Source organism: Crocodylus porosus, unplaced genomic scaffold, assembly GCF_001723895.1.
Source record: "Crocodylus porosus isolate Cpor-Errol unplaced genomic scaffold, CroPor_comp1, whole genome shotgun sequence".
Taxonomy (NCBI): Eukaryota; Metazoa; Chordata; order Crocodylia; family Crocodylidae; genus Crocodylus; species Crocodylus porosus.
The window spans coordinates 12,807,547-12,829,447 of NW_017728920.1; the positions used below are offsets into that span (position 1 = coordinate 12,807,547).

Here is a 21,901-nt window from a genome sequence, read left to right on the forward strand (position 1 = left end):
GGCCAGTCCACTCCTGACTCCAATGTCCACATCATTAATGAAGATGTTGAACAGTATGGGTCCAAGGACAGAGCCTTGAGGGACCCCGCTGGTATAAACCAAGGTGTATAAAATGTGAAAAGAACTATTGTCCAGGCTAGGACCTCATCTCTTATGGCATGAGGACCAATGTCTGAGGCTGTCTCCATTCTGAATAAAGCTGTTGTGAGCAACATGTGCTGGTGTTTGCTCCCTGCTCTGCTCTGGCTAATGAGTAACTGGATCCATGGGTATTTGGACCATCATCTTCATAGTCATTGGGTGCCACATGGAGTCAGGGTCTAACAACTCCTTTGCCTGTGCATTTTGTAACCTGGTCATAAAAAGAAACAAGATTAGCCTACCTGCAATGAATCCATGCCGATTTCCTTTCAGTATTATTTCCCCTGCTGGGATCCCACAGATGTGATCCTTAATAATTTTTTCCAGAGTTTTTCCAAGGATAGAAGTGAGTCTAACTGGCTTATTTTTTTCCAGTTCCTCCCTCCTCCCGTTCTTGAAAATAGGGACCACACTGCCCCTTTTCCAGTCCTCTGGGAGCTGACTGGAGCACTGTGAGTGCTCAAACAGCTGTGCCAGTGGCTCTGCTATGACGCTGGCTGATTCCTTCAGCACCCTTGGAGTAAGTTCATTCGGGCCCACTGATTTGAACACGTCCAGCCCCTCCAAGTGCGCCTTCACTAAGTCTGTGCTAACACTTTGTGAGCTGGTGTCTCTCCTGATGTCCCTCCTTTCTTTTCTATGTGTAAGGTGTTCACATCAACATTTTTGGGAGATGTTAAAAAAACATGCTGGTTGCCACAGTATAATACTATGTTGGAACTTACATGCCTAGTACATCATTTGCCAGAGTTTCTGAGAATACAAATATTATATTTACAGTATGATTTATTTTTAACAGCATTGATATTAATGTTCATGTGGTTAATTTCATATTAAAGTGAAAAGTGTGAGTTCACTCTTAACTATTGCAATATTTCCATTTTATTTGAAAACACATACCAACATTAAGGCCAAATAATTTAAACATAAGAAGAGTAAGCAGACCTTGTGAACTTTCACTCTTGTCTTATCTCATCACTCGACATAAGAGAAATTTAAGCCATTAAATCATGGAAGACTGCATCAAATGTACACCTCTTTCTTACATGCCTTAAATCACAATAAACATGTCTTATAGTAATAAATATCTTTGTTGGCATTCAACTCCAGATCCAGTGTGTCAGTAGAAATGGTAATATTCTGACCTAGAGGTCCAACAGCATTAGACTGACTTCACTGTTAGGCTTACACATTAATATGTGATATACTACAGTTTGTCTCAGAATCCGTGAACCTTAAAGCACTATGCCAATTATTTTCACTGCCAGGCTGTCAGGTGGCACGGTGACTCTACTTGTGCAATTTTCCCTGAAGTATATGAAACCAAACGATGCACAAACCAGGAAGAACATGTCTCATTTAGAACATTGTTCAAGTGGTTCTGTCTGAAAATCAATTTCTGGTGAGGAGTAATATAAATATTATGTACCATATTTACTCAGTTTTAAGACAAGGCTCCCTTCCACCCTGTTAACACCACTGTCCAGAAGATAGTGCTTAGGGATTGTTAAAACACAATTAAGCCTTAAATGGAATGTGAAATATGAACACTGACAACTCAGTGTCCTAAAATCACCGTCTAACTTTATTGGTACAACAAGTATTATCTTAGCAGTTTCTATATTCAGAGAGAGAAAAAAACTTAGTACAATAATCTCATCGAATCCCATATGTTACTTTGCTAACCCAAAAAGATGGCCACTCAGTTACTGACGCAGAGGGTGCATCATTGGCTGGGACAGTACAGACAGGTGTTCAAGGCTGACGATGATGATAATACACTTAACTTACTTTCTGCTCCCTTCTATAACTTAACTTCTTTGATGACTTCTTGCTTTTGGATTGGTCTCTGCAGTCACCATATTGTTTATATTTTATTCTGTCAGCATATTTCTTTGTTCAACAGACCCATCCCAAGCACACCTCTGAATTTGGCCTTTTTCCAGTGTTTTACTTTGAGCATTGTTCATTGGTCTCCTTTTTACTTTTCCTTAACATATCCAATCATTTCATCCCTCTGAGTCAGCTAGTTAGTGCCAAGTCCAGTTAATTTGAGCTGGTAACAAAAACTATTACTATGTTGTGTTAGAAAAATTTCTCACAGTAATAGAAAAGGAAAGAAACACCATGCAAGCAAACTCAAGGCCATAAGCTGCTTGAAAGAGGCAAAACCAGCTGATATTGCACACCAGCAAAATGAAAAGTTCAGATAACAGCGAGGCTATATATAACTTTAGGCTGAATATAAAAGAAAACTTTAAACAATACTATAATTCACCACTCTATAAACAGGTGTAACTTTAAAGCATAAAATATAACACGCTACCCTAACACCCCACCCCCCATTTAACATGGAGGTAAATGCCCCTCATCTTCAAATAGTGTATGAGGGTGGTGGGAGACAGGTGGATGCTGTGGCTCAGGCTCCAGCCCCCACCTGGGGTTAAGGCCATAGCTACAGCTGCTGCCTGCCCCCTGCTACCTCTGCACTGCACTATCTCTGCTTCCCCATTCGGCTTTTGCTCCCCTGCCTCCCCCCCTCTCTCTCCCCACCTTACCCTTGTTCTGCACTGACAGGCTCCATCCACACTGCAGCCTGGAGCACTAAGTATAGCTCCAGCCAAGCCTCATAGCAATGATGTGCAGCCTGTATGGCTGCTATGAGGGGCTCAGACCATGTTCATTTCCCCATGCTAGAACAGAGGTTGGGGGAGGGGAGAGCAGAAACTAGAAGGGAGGGGGGAGCTTAACCTAGGAGAAGAAGAGGGAGATGGGATCAAAGGCTGGAGGGCAGGGAAGAGTAGAGAGGAAAGGGGGAAGGGGGATCCTGAGGTGACATAAGTCTGATGGGGAGCAGACACAAGCAGAGGGAAAGCTGCTTGACTTTTCCACACTACCTGCCCTCCATTTCTTACCCCCCTGCAGTAATGGGGGAATGAATTAAAGACAGCCCCACCAATAATCAGATTCTATGCATGGAAAATTAATTTTCCATGTACAGAATCTAATTACTGGGTGGGTTGTCTTAAATTCAGGGTCAACTTAGATTTGAGTAAATACAGTATTTACATATATGAAAGAGTTTTATGATGGATAGATTGAGTAATTGAGTTCATTTTGGTATGTGTTACATCAGGCTTCACATTCCCTGATCTCACAACTATATCCATTGTACTCATTTTCTAAATGTACTCATTTTCCACCTCCCTTTTCCTTGCTTAGCTACTTACTGAGTACACTGGTATAGTACAGATTGGTGTACAGATCAGAGAGATCACACTTTAAGGTGTGCAGATCAGAGACGGATGGATTCATCATACAGAAGATCAGTGAATACATTGCAGAATGCATCTATCCAAATCACTGTTCTTTTGTTTAGCCAATTCCTTTTGTTTCACACATCTGTGGCAAACTCCGTCATGACGGTGTTATGTAGTCCCTTTTTCTAAATCTTGTTCAGGAAAACAAATCACAAGACATAAGAAACACAGTTAATATACATTTGGTTTTGACTGTACATGGGAGAAAATGGTTTTAGGATTTTTTTTCATGACTGAAAACACAAGTGGTGTTATGTCAGCAAATAGCCTGGGAGAACTGGAAGCAGGTGCTAATGAATGCTGAGATAGAAAGTAAGGTATAAGAAGTAACATTTCAGTGTTAAAGTGATAAAGAAGAAAATATTTTTAAAATGCCTCTCTCCTGGGAAATAAGAATTATTAGTAGTTCATTTTATTTTTTTAAAGTTGGTGGATTCTTACCAACACATGTTTGTAGGGAGAAGGCAGGGTGTGTGGCATCTTATAAACTAACTAGTTCAGACATGCATGAGATTTCATATTCTACAGACTACCTTTTCAGATGAGTTCACATAAAACAACAAATATTCACATTTTTATTTCTCTGTATGAATTTTCTTGAATTAAGAAATGTTATCAAAGTCAGAGCATCTATGAATCTTTCTCTAGCTGACCTTTAAATCATTAAGTGCCACCACACCAAACTCAACTGGAAACAGCCTCCTAACTAGTTTATTTGGTGATCCCTGTGAATTGAGATTGTTTTAGCCTAGTTGCTGATCACTTCTGAATTGTACTGTTGGTAGTTTCAGCAAAAGACTGAAAAATAAGTGCCTGACTTTATTGCCCCGGCTGAGTCACAGGGCAAAGGTTGCCCCTGCTCCCTAGACAGTTTTGGGGCTGGGCTACAACTTTGGATTGTGCAGCTGACAGCCCTACTCCCCAGGCTTTAAATGTTGCCTCTGCCACTACGGTAGGCAGCAGGACAGCACTTAAAGCCTAGGAGCTGGAACCTGGGTGGTGAAGCCATTACCATCCACTTGCAAGACTGGAGTCCCCAGTGTGACAAGCATGCACGAGGCTTTGTCCTACTGCTCCAGTACCTCCAGAAGTTGCCCTGGGAGGGTAGGGAATTGGGGAAAAGGGTGAAATACTTCCTCCCTCTTTCCTAAACCAAAGACTGTCTATTTTGGGAAATAGGTTGGGAGCTTTCCCCACTGTTTCCTCCATTCCCAGGGGAACATGGGTAGTGGTTTTATGTGTATTGCCAAGGAGATGTTCCTCCATTATGTGGCATTTCAGAGCCATGTGCCTGTAGCCCTGTGTGCGGCTGCCAGTGTCATCTTTGTTAGCCCCATGGGGCACTCCAGAATCCTGCATTCACAGCTCACATGTAGGGGGAAGGCGCCACCTTTTAAGTGTTGAGCACATCAAAGCTGCCACTTTATCCCTACACTTGGGGCTGTTGGTACAGAGCTCTGCATATGCCCCTGAGGTGGGGGTGGGGGAAATTCCTCCTCCAGGACTTGAGAGTCCAGTGCCTGCAGCCCCATGTGGGTTCTGGGTTTGATTTGCCATTCCTGCAGGAGGTAGGGGAATTAGGAGAAGGCTTCTCTCTCACATGAGAAGTATACAGACCCCTGCACTGACAAATCCACAAGCAGGACTGTGGGTTCAGGTTTTGCAATGCCCCATGGGCAAAATTCCCACCCCGCCAGAAGTTGAGATGCCCCAGCTGTTGCTATGGTAATGGGTTTTTTCTGTAGCATAGTCCCAGCTGTACTGCGGGCAAAGCCCAACCAATAAAACCAGAGCTCCAGCTCTAGGTGCTGTGGTGGGACTTCCCATGGTCAGAGCCCCATCTCTGGTCACAGTGGTAGGACTTTTCTGTGGCACAGTCCCAATGGCACTGGAGGAAAAGTCCTGCCACTGACTGCAACCCCCACCCACCAACATGATGGCCTGACCTAGCTCCCACTAGGAATGAAATCCTCAGTCCTGCCACTGAAGCAACATCCAACCTACAAGCACCAAATCCCAACCTGCCAGCACCAGCACCCAATTCACCAGCACCCAACCCCAACTTCCCAGCACCTAACCCAATCAGACTCACCCAATGTACACAGGAACTAGGTCCATCAGCTGGTGCCACTGTGGTTAGACTACTGCATACTCTTAGAGGTGAAATTAACAGCCTGAAAAGTCTGTCTGATAGCCTGACAGTTGATGGGAGAGAAGGGGATTTTGGGAAGCAAGGAGATAGTCTTCTGGGATCACCTGCCAATCAGCTATGACCTGTTTCCTTGGGTGCTGTCAACTGTTTCCTGGTAGACTGGGGAGGCTGCAAAGCAAGTTAGGATGTGTTCTCTGGGGTCCTCTGGTTTCACGCCATTCTCAGCATAGCCTGTCTGTAGAGCATGCAGCTGGACCCCTAAATATTTACATAATGTTCTACTGGTAAGGTTGATGACTGCTAAAATGCTAAACTTCCACCCAGAGATGATCTGAGCAGGGTGTGGGGCCCTGCCCCCAGATGCAAGGACACTGGTGGCAGATTCAGGGAGGGGGGGTACCAAGTGGCTGGACGGTAAGCTGGTGGCAGCACAGCGTCACTATGCCACTTGGCCCAGCTCCGCAGGGGCCCCCAAAGTGCAGGACCCAGGGTGGTCACCCCAGTTTGCCCCCCCAACCCCTCAGGGATGGCTCTGCTTCCACCTGTTCATTTTAATGTTTCCATACACCTTTTGTCTCTGTCAAAACTGAGAACATTGAACTGTTGGTATGAGGAATCTTCCACTACAGTAGTCCATCATGTATGTAATCTGGGATTGAACCAAAGACTTCAGGATTAAGAGACTTAGGCTCTGTCTAAATAATGTGGGCTTGATTATGTGTGTGTCCATATCAACTCAAATCATTATCAGAAGAGACAGTTTGTACCATGATTGTTAAACTATAGATGAAACTTGAGATACATTCCCTTGAAATTACGGTTTACAACACTGATAGACTATCAGAATTAACTGGTGTAGAGAAAAGATTATTCATTTAAAGATTTGCTTTATTTTTTATTAGGTTTAGTGATTGCTCTGTATGTTTTAACATCTTTAGAAATGAATTCAATGATCAGTTAAATCAAGGATATTTATGCCAGGGTAAGCATGCCAATGCTTTCTGCTTCCTACTGACTACTTCATAGATTTCTAGGGTCAGAAGGGACCTATTAGATCATTGAGACTGACCCCTTGCTCTGGGCAAGAAAGAGTGCTGAGATCATGTAACCCCAGCCAGGTGCTTGTCTAATCTTCTTTTGAACACCTCCAAGGTAGGGGAAAGCACCATGTCCCTTGGAAGCCCATTTCGTATTTTGGCAACCCTCACCATAAAGAGTTTATTTCTGATGTTCAAACTAAATCTGCTCTCTTTCAGTTTATGGCCATTGTTTCTAGTAACCCTGAGGGGTGCCCTGGTAAACAGAGTATGTCCATAAATGGATATCCCCTATTCCCTGAAGACCCTGACCCCCCCCCCCCGATGAGTTTGTAGGGAGCCACAAGATCACCTCTCAGCCTTCTCTTGTGAAGGCTGAAGAGATTCAGGTCCCTCAGTCTGCCTTCATAGGATCTTACCTGCAGGCTCTCAACCATATGAGTATCCCTGCTCTGAACCCTTTCCAGGTTATCCACATCCCTCTTGAAGTGCGCCATCCAAAGCTGGATGCAGTACTCCAGTTGTGGCCTCACCAATGCCACATAAAGGGGAAGTATCAGCCCCCTAGACCTGCTTGTGATGCACCTACTAATGCAATACAGAGTGCAGTTAGCCTTACTATTACCTCCTCACATTGACAACTCATGTTAATTTTTTGTGTTGACTATGACTCCAAGATCCCTTTCCACTGATGTGGCTACTTAGAATGGTACTTCCCAGTCTATAACTGTATTGGTGATTCTTACTTCTTAGTTCAAAGTGAAAGTGTTGGTGTTATCTTAGGAACATAAAATGAGTATAAATTACATGAGAAATGGGTTTCTTGTTGCAACAATGCTATACTTAAAGTCTTTGGAGAGTCGAGAGAGTTATTTTGTTTCAAATGGTGGGGAGGAGCTCAAGAAAAGGCATTCTCCATCATGTTAAACAAATTCTCTCCTCTCATGGTCTACTGGAATCTAAATTTATTAACATTCCTGCCATAATGCAAAGATTATCATTTTCACTAGGTGTCAAAGGAAAAAGGTGATGGAGAATTAAAAAGAGGCTAGGCAGAGCTTTCCTTAAAAAAATCTATGATGTATTTATTTCTTTATTATTAGGGCAAATATAATTTATGTTAAATTATTATATTTTGGAATTTGCCTTACCTGCTTCTGTTAATTTTTATTTAAAACTGAGCTGTAGAGGATCTTCATCTGAGAATAAACTGTGAATACAAATAAGATAAGATTACCCTTTCAGCTTTCTGTATACTTAGATGAAACATAAGTAAGAAAAGTAATGAAAATACTGAGTTGAGATTATATTATATACAGTTTTTTCAGAATGAACATGGTAATAAAGGCATTAAAAAGCTAATGAAGTTTCCTATACCAGTGGCTTTCAAGCTTTTTTTTTTTTTTTTTGTGGACTGCTTGAAAATTGCTGAGGGTCTTGGTGGACCACTTAAACTTTTTTTTATTCTACAAATCAAAGCACACAACTCATATTTTAATGTCAGTAGTCTTACCTTACAAGTACAGATATTCTAGAATGTTCCATGACCTTTCTGCGGACCACCTGAATGGAGCTTAGGGATCACTGGTGGTCCATGGACCACAGTTTGAGAACCTATACTATATGCAGTGAAGTATGTTGCAGCTCTTACACATATGAGAAACAAAGTATGTATATATGTACCAATAATAGGAAAAAAAACCAAAAGTATCTGGTTATGGACATAGAGGCTTTAAACAGACTTTGCATTTTTCTAAGGAAATAACCTCTTGTTCCTGGATGTTTACACCCATTGTACAGATTTAAGTACTAGTGAAGTATTCCGGATAAAATATGATAACACTCAGGATGAGATTACATATTACAATTAGCTTGTGTTAAGAGCACTCAAAACTTGAATGATTGCACCTTCAACTGCTTAACTAGTGCTAAGTGCACTCCATGCATTTTAGAGTTAAGCCACTTGATGCAAGAATTACACTTGAGCTGTTCTAGGCAGCTTGATTTTGTATAATTTCTAAATGTTTCATGGAGATTAAATGACCAATTTCCAGTCCTCCAGCATCCCAGGAGGCATTGTTTCCAGGTGGGACTTGCTGTTTTCCCAGACTCTGATACCCATAGAATGATGGGACAGCAGAGTAGGGCTGGTGAGTGAGGAAAGGGGGTAAGCAGGAGAGAGGAGCTACAGGGGGACTCACTGTGGCATGCAGGTGAAGTGTAGAAGGAGAGGAAGTGTAGGGGTGTGAAGGAGCTGCCAGATTGAACGTGGCCTGATGGACTGTATGCACACACATGCACATGTGCACACCCATGTAGAATATATACACATATATATATATATATATAGTGTATGAATGTAAAGATCCCAATACAGAACATTTTCACTTTTCAAAATCCTGTGTTAATATGGCAGTGAATAAAATAATTTCAACCATATCAGATTGAATTCTATTATCATATTCATAATGCAATTCAATTCTTAATCTGTGCTGTCATTCCGATAATACATCAATATCTTACCTAAGCAACATTATGTAAATTTCAGCCATATATTAAGCTATTTGTCATTTGAATACTAGTAGTTAATTACATAAATCATGGGTGTCCAACCTCCAGCCCATGGATCCATGGCATCCAGTCCGTGGGCCCGGTCATGCCCATTCTCTTCCCACTGAAGGGCCAGATTGGAGTTGGGCCAAACCCCCTTCCCCTGAACGGCTGGTTGAAGGCCAGGCTACCCCCACTTCCCTCCATGCAGCTAGTTGGTTTCCCAGTGCACCTGTCCATAGCAGTGGATTGGGACCACCAGCCCTATTTCACCTGCAGGCAGCTCAGGAACTGTCTGGCTGGACCACTGGGCAAAAAGGTTGAGCGTCACTGGCATACACCATCCAATTAGGGCAGAAATAAATACCATGTGAATTATATAGCAAGCATATAATGAATAGCAATTTATTATTATATAATTGAGCTGATTCACAAATACCATTGCTAGAAAATATTTAAATGAGTGAATTTTCACAGAGCAAGAAAAGATATCATTTACAAACATACTCAAAATTTATGTCTGAGAGAAAACTATTCTGTAGAGTCTGAGAATGACTGGGTTTCTTACTTTTATTGTTCTTTTCCTTCATTCTAAATTTCAGTGAATAGCTATAACTGTAGAATTTCAAGGGCTGTCTATTATTGGAAACACTCATTGGGTACATCTACACCTGAAATTAAGGCAATGAAATAAATTGCAGTGCAGTTTGAGCTGGAGTTAACTGCTCATGGGCACAGTGTCTACATATGCACCTAGGACAGCAGGCCCAGACTGTCAGCAAGCTTAGGAGTTCACCTCTGGCCTCTGGGTGGTGGTGTTGGGTGGCAGAGGGGCAGGTTAGGGCACAAGCTATGTGCCTAGGCAGCAAGTGATCTGCCCCCCTACTGGCCAAGCTAACCAGGCACAGTTTATGCTTAGGTCAACATTTACATATACATTTCACTGCAGTTTATCTTACTCCACTGTAAGAGAGTACTAGCTTACTTCATTGCAACATAGTACTGTCCCTGTACTATCATTTGGTACTATGGTACTTATGGCAAAGTTAATTAATTTACTGTGCCCTAAAAGTGGTGCTCACATAGACAGTGATGCTTGACTGCAGAGGTAATAAGTCAACTGCGCAGTAAAGAACACATGTAGATGCACCCATTGGCCATGTCCATGTAAGTGTGGACATTTGTTTCCACAGGAACAACTAGCAGTGGAACACTTTGTGCCACTTCTACTTGTCCCCAGGGAATGCCCATTTGACACACCCTCTGGCACATGGCAAGTTACCCTGGGTGGGATAGGGGAGGCTGGGGCTAACACTGGGCTGGCCCCAGCAGCCTTACCTGGGGCTCTGGGAGTCTCCTGGGGCTGCAGCAGTGGTGATTCTGCTACTGAGAGCCTGGCTGGCAGCCAGAGCATGGCTTTGGGCATCCAGGCTCTGGTTTTTGGCAGTATGCATAGTCCCCACATGCACCACCCCACTTTTTTTGTGCAGGTCTTTTTCACTCTGGAATCTCCTGTGGTCAAAACTCTGAACACCTGAACATGTGGTATATGGCTCTGCATATGTGTCTGCAGCACCATGTACCACATGGCTGTGCTCATGGGGATGCAGCCACTAAGTACAGTTTTTGAACTATGGTTTACACATCTACTCTTCCTGAAGTTAACAGCTATAAGCATCCATTTTTGTTCTATATTAAAAAAACCCCTAGAAATATATGAATGGCTTCATTAATCCCAGGTGAAGTAATACACTAATTACCAACAGTTTACTTATTCCTTTTAATATAGTTCGGATCCAAAACAAACTATTTTTAATTTTTAATTTTACAGTTTTTTTTCTCCTCATATGAATACTGGCTTCTAATAAATCCCAAAATAAACTTAAAATAAAATGCCTAGGGCAGTGGTTCTCAAACTGTGGGTGGGTCACAACCCCCCAGGGGGTTGCAAGCAACTTAAAAGGGGGCCGCAAACTTCGCAGGGTGTATGCGCAGTGGTGTAGGGAAGCAGTGTGCAGCAATGGTGCAGAGTGGTGGACGGCACTGCCACATGCAAGCTCCCCATCCCCTGCCCCCGCTGCCATCCAGCACTCGGGGATATGGTATCACAAAATTTGAGAACCCCTGGCCTAGGGTATTAAATACATTTACAATAAAGAAACTATACATTTGTATTATAGATACCATTTTCCCCACCACTTAAACGTTGCTTACGTGCATGTGTAGGAATTATGCTGTGAGTCTTTTTTTCATTTATAAGCTTCTGTTTTTCTGGAACTAATTGTTTCTTACAAGAGAAAAACTTTAAATCACTAAATTGGATGGTCCATTATTATCTACCCACAATCATCCTGTTTTTGTCTTTGACAAACTGTGCTAAATCTAGTCTGAGCTCCAAAGCCAGTGGTATACTGAATATAAAGGTGTATCTACTAACAGACTTTGCATCTTAACTGCCGTGCAAGAATTGGTTATTGTGAAAATCCATCCCCAGGAGCTGATGCATTTCAGATAATATTGTGATAATAACTTTAATTAAATCATTTTGAGATTATTGATAAATAAACCTGTGGGCTTCCTGCACCTTCCCGTGTTTGGAAATCTGTTGTAAGGCAGTGCTAATAAATAGTTAGCTATAGTAAAGCTCTGAGCATTAAGGATGTGGCAATATAAGTAAACGATGGTCACTGGTGCTCAGATAAACTATTTATGTTTTATTTTCAATTTAAAAACAAGTATTATTCAAACATTTTATTTTTCTTTTAAAGTCTCATTTATAGGTCACTTCCAAGCACAATTAGGGCAAGAGTGAACTAGAGGGAACTGGAGGAATCGTCCCTCTCTTCTAACTCGGTATGTAATATTTTTCCCTTTTGCCATTTTCATAAAGCTTGCATTTAAGAAAGTGTGAATAGCACTTCTAAAAAAAAAAGGTAGGATTTGAATACTGTTTGTGTCTCTGAGGAGTTATGAAATGCAAATAACAGTGTTAAAGAATCCTCCCCTTATTCTCTTTCTCATTAAAAGAAGATTGAAGATAGTCTTAGATCAGTTAAAGGGTGACATTAGCAAATGAACTGACACACTAGATCTGTGGAAAGATTTCTTGTTACTGCAGTATTCTGTAGTAATATGCGTATTATGTGTTGTTTTTGGAAAAGGTAGAATGAAATGCAAGTCAAGCTTCTTCATTTGGAAACATTTGTTATTTGGAAAAAAGTTTACAAAGGTTCATACTATATGTATGAATTTTTTCTGTGTGTATTTTAAAACATGCTGAAACTTCTTGAGTTATTTTCATTTGAAATAACAATTTAATTCTAAAATTCAGGTGTAAAATACAAGAAATAAACTTTCCTATTTAGTGCCAGTAATCTTTTAAAATTTACATTAATGTTTTGATGCTACTTTGTTTGCACACATGAGAAAGAGAAAGATAGAGCTTTTGTGGGAATACAATGATTGGAAAAAATAACTTCATTTCTGTATTAAACCTGTACCAGTTATGTATTCTGCTGTCTGTAAATTGGTGGACTTTAGGTCATGTGGAAAATCTTATAAATATTATTATATTGTGTAGAAAACATTTTCTTTTTGTCATGGATTTTGAAACGATATTAATGTAATATCAAACCTCACATGAGTTTTCTACTTGAAGGGATATAAACTCAGGCAATATTGGATTGACATTATTAGTGTTCAAAAATTGAGAAAAAATATGATAAATAGTTGAGAGAGAGGCATGTTGTGAATTACGAAATAGTTAAAATATATTCTAGCCTCTTGCAGCAGCTGTTATACTTCAACTATTATGTCTGCATGATCCTGTAGAAAGTGAGCTAAATTACTCTAACCCTGGAAGAAGCAGGATTGGAGCAGTTTTGCTATGACACAATTATGCAGTTGCAATATAGCAGCTCATATCAGTATCCTTTGATGGTGATATAATTTATTCCTATCCTTAGAAAGATCCAAGTGTATGATATGAAGCTCTTCATAGACTAAGACCATTTCCAGACTTGGAAAATAGCCTGGAATGTTTAAAAATGCTAGGTAACATATTTTTTTAAAGTATAGTAAAACCAGATGGATAGGTTAATACATTTAAGGCATCATAACTATGTGTAGTTATCCTCAGAAGCAAAGCTATGACTATTTTATGCAACATATTTCTTTTTCCTAACTGGTTCATGTCCTGGAGCTGGGATGAGCCAGGCCCTGGTGTCACAGTTGGTCGGGGTGGCAGATCGGATATGATACAGGCGGGATTACTGGCGTGGAGTTCTGAGGCACAGAAGTGTATGGTTTCAAAATACAAACTGGATTTATTTAACTTATGCTTTTGAGGTGTAGGTGTTGATCTTCAGTTACAGTGGATGGAATGATAACAACGAACAACAGAGGGGTCTGTTGGCCCACAGGGTTGCGGAGTGAGCCCTTGCTATCTACCCCGTGCGGGATAGGGGCGGGTGCTCACTCCTTGAGTCCCAGGGCTGGTCAACAGCTCATTAAATGGGAAACGAACAAACAAAACTGTAACGCGTCGGTCGTGACGCCAGTCCAGTGATGGACAATGGGTGGTCAGTAACAAAGCTGAAGTCGAGAGCCGGGATATGATGCAGCAGAGATACAGTTGAGGTGAGTAGGGAAGAGCCAGATCGGAGCCAATAAACGAAGCCGAAGTCAGTCAAAAACCAGGTAAGTAGAAACAAGAATCAAAGTTTATACGCAAAAATCGAAGTTGAATTCAAAGCCAAATAACATTTGATAACCGAGGAATCAATATGAGAGAAACGAAATCAATGAGGTTAATCGCTGTGTGAAGCTATGAGGAGAACCGGGGGTTTGAATCCCAAACTCTCTCTGCCTCACAGTCCCTGCTAAAAGCAGCCTCTGTTAGCAGATTGAGCAGCTCTCTCTCTCTCCACACTCACACCAATGATGCCCAAAACAACCCACACCTCCAACGCCCACACCAAGGTTGGGGGCTCACTAGCCTTTAAAGCAACCGCTTGGCCAATCAGGGTGCTTGGCAATCAGAATTTTCTGGTACAATTACGTCATGCTCTTGTTAACTGAGCATGCGTCTGATCAAGCTCTGTGTGGAAACCAGGCATGCGCAGGGCTGAAAAGTAGGTCACCAGAGATTGACAGCTCCTGGGGTCACCCAGGGGGCACATGCTGGGCACACCGTGGAATTTTCCATGAGCCTGGGTTCTCTGCGCATGATCACAACTTAACTCATGTGTTGCCAGCACCTTTCAAAATTTTTACTTGGACAGTTCAAAACAGTGAGGACCAGGTGACTGGACTGTAAGGAAAGGAAATATACAAAACAGGATAAATTAAATATTAAAAACCCTGGGTCACAGAAAGTAGAGGACATATTTTTTAGCAGCAGACAGAAATAAAATGACTTTGTAATTCACGTTTGTACAAATGGAACTTTTATGTACTATTCTGGTCACCATTATGGCCAAGGTAGAAAAAAAATATATGATTGACTCAACCTCTACTCTGTTCATCTCTTTGTAAGACCCTCAAACATGCCACTTCTCAGGAAAGTGACAATAATATCAATAACAATATTAACATGTTTTCACTTCAGTTATTCAGGATAAAAGGAAAAACAGATCTTTTGGAACTGAGGTGGGGTGACAAGTTTTATGTAAGGGCTGTTTACATACATTGAAATAATTATTATTAAGAATTTGTAAATGATTTTAAAAAAACTCCATGCTCTTAATTTATTATTTTTTGTAAATAAGTATCTTGTTTGCATGGAAGCATTGTTCTCTGACAGTCACAAGATTAAGATCAACAAGAGAGAAAAAGTTGACACAGAATGATACCACTGACGTGCATAACCTTTATATGAAAGGTTTTATATGTTCCTCTTATGTGAGGGAGAAAGGGACAAAAGATGTCTCTATGTTACTAAATCAAATAGTGCGATAGTGTCATTTATGGTAACATTAATGACTATGTATCTGTCTGCACAAGAGAAGTTGACTGGGGAAACTGGCAGACCCCAGGGTGAACTATATAAGAGCCACAGGAAGTCTGCCTCCTTGTGGTGAGAATGGGGTTGTTGCCCCTTCTGCTGGACCTATGGATCTGAAAGATGTCCCAGTTGCCTTTCATCATTCTGAGAACCAGGGACCCACTGTACCAGTAGGCCAGATCAAAGGCCACATGCACTCACCCCTAGGGATGAGGTGGAGGATGAAGCAACCACATGCAGGTTGACAGATGGCTTTGCAGAAACATGAGGTAGTCAAGTCAGAAGTGCTTCTGAGGATAATGAAAGACCTTCCAGGATCAGGCTAACTCATGGGAGGAGAGCTTCCCATGAGCACCATGGGACCTGCGGAGGAAGCTGCCATCCAACCAATTTGGAGCCCTCCAGTGTACTAGCCTGAAGAAATTGTCAATCCCTATATCAAATTAACAACAGGACTGTGGTCATTCCAAGTATCCACATGTAGGAAGAAACCTGGCAAGAGTCATCTCCCAAGCAAGATTGGAAAATGTTACATAAATGCCCTATTTTTACCTGCAGTGCTTGGCCTTCTTGTCCCTAGCTTCTCCTTTCACAGTCAGATTCTTATTCTTAGAAACACAGGAAACAAACCCTCTCAGTGCTTGTCACTTGTACCTTTGGAGAGAGAAAACTTCCACGTGTGCAGTTTCTATTATCCAATAATAGTGATTTTCAGCCAGTGTGCTGTGGCACCCTGAGGTGCCTTAAGATACATTCAAGGGTGCTGTGGAATATCGTGGGATTCCATACAGTGTTAGGGATGCAAACCTGACTTAGAAGAGAGACCCAAGGATTTCAAATAGCAATCCATAGTTCCAAAAATATTCTGAAATATTATAATCTTTCTGCAATCTTTGCAACAAAAAAATTGCTCTATTATTTTCTTTAGACAAAAACCCCAAACAGAACAAACCCCCAGAATACTCAGAACTGGTATTTTCCAGGGGGTGCCTTAAGCCTAACAGGGGTGACTTCAGTCAAAAAAGGTTAAAAACCAGTATCCTATAGCAGTGTCTCTTTTTATTGCTGGGTGGTAGAAAGAGGACACAGCAGTATTATCCCTTATTATGTTTAGTTATGTCTATTATGTCTGTCTAGTTTCCTAAGTTTTGATTCCAAAATATACTTCTCTCTTTATCACCTACCTGGTAGAAATGTTGCTATAAGCAGTCAGAACTGATAATATCAGTCAGCATCAGTCTTCCACAGGCTTTCCCCTGGCAAGCTACATCTTCTCTCCTTCCATAAGCTGACCATAGATAGTGATGCTTGAATAATGCTTTGCCCACATCTCTATGCTTAAATGGGGTTGGGCAAGGAGTGGCTGTCACTGACAGTGAAGAAATCATGGGGTTTAATTTGAGGCAGAAGCACTAGGGCTGTGTGATGCTTCAGTTGCTGATTCGATTCAGCAGAGATTCGGCCCAGTTTGGCAGCTGAATCTCTGAGTCCGAATTGAATCAGGAAACCCTTTAATCTCTCTGAATCAAATCAGAACCATCTGAATCAATTTAGAGAGATTCAGAGAGATTTGATGATTCAGACATAGACACAGCTTTAAATGTTTTTTCTATGTATCTCAAGGTACTAGGCAGCTTGTGCATGCTGAGATGTTGGAGCAGATGGAGCATCCCATGGGGGCATTGGTGCAAGGTGTCCCCAGCGAGCTCAGTAGTGGACCCAGAAGTGGATCAGAAGCATTTCCGGTCTACTTCTGAGTCCACTGCAGAGCATGCAGGGGACTCCCTCCCCATCCTCCAGCTTGGTGACTGGTGCCTCCTGGGCCTGGGGGGGGGTGCACCTGGGGTTCCCCTGTGGCTGACTGCTGAGCTGGAAGGGCACGGGGCAGGGGGTTCCCGATGCACTCAGCAGCAGACCCACAAGTGGACCAAAAGTACTTCCAGTCCACTTCTGTTTTTGCCACCGAGCATGCAGAGGACTCCCCTGCACTTGTGTGGGATGCTTCATCTGCCCCAGCATCACAGCATTCACAAGCCACACCTGATACCTTGAGGTATGTAGAAAAAACATTTAAAGCTATATCTATGGCCAAATTGCTGATTCTCCATATCAGCATCGAATCCTCAGATTAGGACTCAGCCAAATCAAATCAGGGACAGTGATCTGAATCAAGCAATTGAATCACTGTCCCTGATTTGGGCTGAATCTGAATCTGAATCAAATACAACCTGTTTCACACACCTCTAAGAAGCATCTGTAGTGAGCATCAGAATCCCTCTAGAATTTATATGTGCAGACACATAGTAGGATTAAGATGAGGCCTAGATGTCTAGGGGGACATACTGGATTGAAACAGCATGTGCCCAGAACCTGAAAGCAGTACACTTAGTAATTAATTCAGACTAAGATGCAGAAACAAAGCAAACTTATACATATTATGTGAAATTCAGAGACTCAGATAGTGGATAGGATTATACTGAGTAACTTGAAAAGCCAAAAGAAGCAGAAATGCCACTATTATATTTGAAAGACAGTATAGGAACTGGGACTACATTAACTATACTACAGTGGTACAGTATAGGATATTTTTTACAGAAGGAGACTTTTTTCCAAAACATTTATAGTCAACACTCCACAAACTCAAGGATGAATGCAGTTTGCTACCTAGAAACTGTGACTGGGCTCCATCCAAATGGAGTACAGGATATGCTAACTGACTGAGTGCACTTCTTCATTCCAAAGTGTATCCATTCCTCCAGACAGAGCCTTTTTTGTTATGTTCGTGATCTTTTTTTGCTTTGGTTTTTATACAAGACTTCTGTTTTGATCAGTATCATTTTATTTCATGAAGAAAGGAAATGTCACATCCTTAAAAAAAATCTTATTATCATCTCAGTAAAAAAGTCAACTTTCATGTTTCACTATGACTATTGAATATATGATTTGTGAAACACAGTGGTCCATAAAATAGTACTGTAGGAGAAAATTTGATGGGTTCTGGGAAGTGAACAGCAAAACTATGTGCTAGCTAACCTGCAATAGGTAATATAAGTCATGCGGTCAAAACATCCAATCACAGGTTTTTGGGTAGTTTGAAAAGGACTCATATCACTGCAGATAAGGTTGAATGCTCTTGCAAGCATAGCAAAACATACCTGTTTTGTAGAATAGAAGTTAGTTATAGTTGTGGCAGATGTTGAATGAATTTTCCCAGCAGGAAGTTTTTCTCCAATTAAACTATATATTCTGGAACGCTAAGGTCATTTAAAACAGGTCAGCAAACTCAAAGTATGAAAAGAAAACATAAGATCTCGATGTTTGTATGTTTTACTACAGAGTTGTCACATCTCCACATGCCCCTAACTGCACAGTTGGTACTGCACAGTCATTTAGTACTTGCTTTAGTATGGTGGCACATTAATTGTTTTTGTCCCTACTGTGCGGTAGCAACAGCGTCATTGCTACAGTGACAGTCTCATGTAGGCACACCCAATGAGAATAAATGACTTCATGAATGAAAATGGCACATTATTGATAAGTGAGATAATAACCTATAAAAGTGGAGTCAGTGTTATTGTAGGAATACATTATATCAGGACTTTCAATTGAATCCCTTTTTGATGTAATTTACCAAAAACTCACCTTGCTTTTGATATTTTCCATGTTTCACCTAAGCCTGGAAGTGAATTCTTCTAAAAATTTTGAGCAAAATTTTTGATTGGTGAAAAACTGGAAATAAATTCTCCCACTTCAATAAATGCCACTTTTACCCTCTGAATCAGTTTCGAGAGATTTGGAAAGATTCGGTGGCTCAAATATAGACATAACTTTAAATGATTTTTCTATATACCTCCAGGTAGCAGGTGGCTCATGAATGCTTGTGGGGCAGATGTAGCATCCCACAGAAGTGCAGGTGGCTCCCCAGCGTGCTTGGCTGCAGACCCAGAAGTGGACCAGAAGGACTTCTGGTCCACCAGACTGCATGCAGGAGACTCCTCCCCACTGTCCACTGGCTTAGCATCTTGTGCCTCCTGGGTCTGGGGGTGTACCCAGGATACCCCTGTGGCTGATCACCAAGCTGGGGGGGAGGGGGGCGGGCTGCATCCTCAGCAGAAAACACGAAAGTGAACCAGAAATACTTCTGGTCTGCTTCCAGGTTCTCCACCAAGCAGGGCCACCCCCATGTTCCTGTGGGATGCTCCATCTGCCCCAACATCACAGCACTCATAAGCCATGCCTGGTACGTCAAGGTTTATAAAAAAAATATTAAAGCTGTGCCTACAGCCGAACCGCTGATTCTCTGAATCAGCATTAAATCTTCAGATTTGGGTTTGGCCAAATCAAATTGGACAGTGATCCAAGTCAATGAATCAAATCACTGCCCCTGATTTGGGCCAGATCCAAATCTGAATCAATTAGGGCCCATTTTGCACACCCTAAGTACATTGTGCTCCTATCTCTTTATAGGAGTGTAGGGTTGAAATTCTATGTTTTATAACTAACAATGACTATGTAAGGAATGAATTATCAAAACAAAACAAAACAAAAACAAAAGTGTCTTATGCACTGAGCATTCTAAAAGCAAACTAGTAATTCAGGGTTAATATTAAGTTCTTATCCTATTTTAATTTTTGTGTATTTTGGATGCTAATTATAGAGATATACGGGCAGCTTAAGTAATTTAATCAAGAAATTGTGATTTATGAATTTGACAGGCTTTAAGGCCCAGGGAATATAAGGATTTTCTTCCTTATTCATCTTTGTGACTTGACTTTGATTAGCTAGTGTCATGTTACCACTCAACAGAGAGCCGCTCTCGAGAGTACCCTAAGCAGGAACACTGCCCCAACTTGTCCATCATGTCTTGATGTTATCAGAATTTTAAAATAGGGGTTTAAGGGTGTAATAATATGCATCCCTGCTAAGGGTACTCATGTTTTGATTATGGCTGACCTTGGGGCTCTACCTCCTCTACACTCCATGCACACACCAACCATAGATGTTGATGCTTGATGATCTATTGCAGCAGCTTCGGCCTTTCTGACCCACTCAGCTGTCATCACCCTATGTCTAGCTGTCTGTTGTTTTAGTGGGTTGCCACCAGCTTTGGCAAAATTTACATGGTGCCCTTCCAGCCAGTTGCCTTTCCCTTGCCCACTGGGTGTAACACCTAAAGCTGGTCCTGGCTAAAGGGACCACAACGATCCTGGCCCAACAGGCTCCTCAAAATCATAATTAAAGAAAATAAAAAGAAAGCCTCCACCATAAATGGACTAGCTATAAAGAGGCTCAGCTAACCTCTTTCACTTTTATATTCTATATCTCCACCCCTCTCAGGAGACAGCCTATGAGTGTGAATGAGCTGGAATACCTATGCCAGCCTGCTGGGCCTGGGGCTGTGCTGCAGCCCGAGTGCCCCACTGCCTCAGCATCTCGAGAAGCCCTCTGCCCCCACCTCCATTGGCCCATGGCAGCTGTCTGCCTCCTCTCTTCAGCACTGCCAGTGCCTTTTAAACTTTTTGTGGCTGTGTTAGTGGCTGAAGTCATTAGCTAGGCACTGCCTAGTTTGACTGACAGCAAACTCAAAAACTGGCATGGCAGTGCCATGCATTGCCTTTGTCCCAGCTCTTCCTGCCCTCCAGGTCAGTATTTGCCTTTTCCCAGGACTCTTTGCCCAACCCCGTCAGGGTTCCTGGTGTTCCTGTGTGCTGTGTATGGTCCCCACTGTCACAGCCAGGGACTAGCCTGCTCTTGACTTTGAGTCCTAATAATACTACTACTTGTATGGAAAATAGGACAGACAAATTATCATCTTTCTAATCCAAAGTTGAATGAATACCAGGGCAACTGTGCACAGAACAGCTATGGTTTACATTTTTTCTTTAAGAAATTAGTCCAGGTTGGGGGGGGTATGTATCACTCATACACACACATGCACGCACACACCTACCTACCAAGTTGAAAGGGTATGGATCAATTAATGATTTTTTTGACCCATGCATCAGTACCATGTTTAAAAAGCATAGATACTTAAAGATATTTCAGGATTTCTTCCAAAAAGGAACTACATATATGCAACACTAGAAATCAGTGGGGCAGAGGTGTGGAAGAGGGAGAAAAAATTACAATAGTAAATATTACATAGTCAATATTTTGCAAGTTTTAGTGCATTTAATTACAACCAACTAAAAGATTTAATTGATAAACATCTCAAGCTCACCTTTTTCAAAACAAGTAGGAAAGCAGTAGAAATGTGGCAAAGAGGCAAAAATATGTGTATATATAAAATACCCATTACAGTTAGAAAGAACATTTTTGGCCTATCCAGGTAGGCTCTTCTTCTCTTTGTTCTTTTAAAACAATAAATCATTTAAAAGTCTTCTGTTTCATTTTTTACTTCCTTTTTATCTTGCCCTCCTTTCCCCCCAACCCATCTCTCAAGCTTTGACTCGAGGGAGTAGGGAGTGATTGCTTGAGGCTGTTGGGTCCAACCCTAACTTTGGTAATGGTGAAAGTAGAAATCATCACCGTGTTGTATATTTTTAAGACAAACGGATCATTTCAGCATAATTCTGAATGGTATTGTGATTGTTGTTCATTGCTTGAGAGAGTCCAGAGGAGAGCCATGTGCATGATCAGAGATCAGGAAAACAGATCTTACGATGACAGGCTGAGAGCCACGGGACTCTTTAGCCTG

General features: G+C 41.6%; 1 protein-coding gene across 1 annotated transcript in view; it reads left to right on the top strand.

Annotated features, from left to right (window-relative positions):
* The first annotated feature begins 12,034 nt into the window (after window positions 1-12,034).
* Window positions 12,035-21,901, top strand: part of PCDH15 (protocadherin related 15) — a 904,082-nt gene continuing 894,215 nt past the window's right edge. Inside the window, exon 1 of the mRNA XM_019538590.1 lies at window positions 12,035-12,053. The gene's annotated coding sequence lies outside the window, so the exon portion shown is untranslated. The remainder of the gene's footprint in view (window positions 12,054-21,901) is intronic.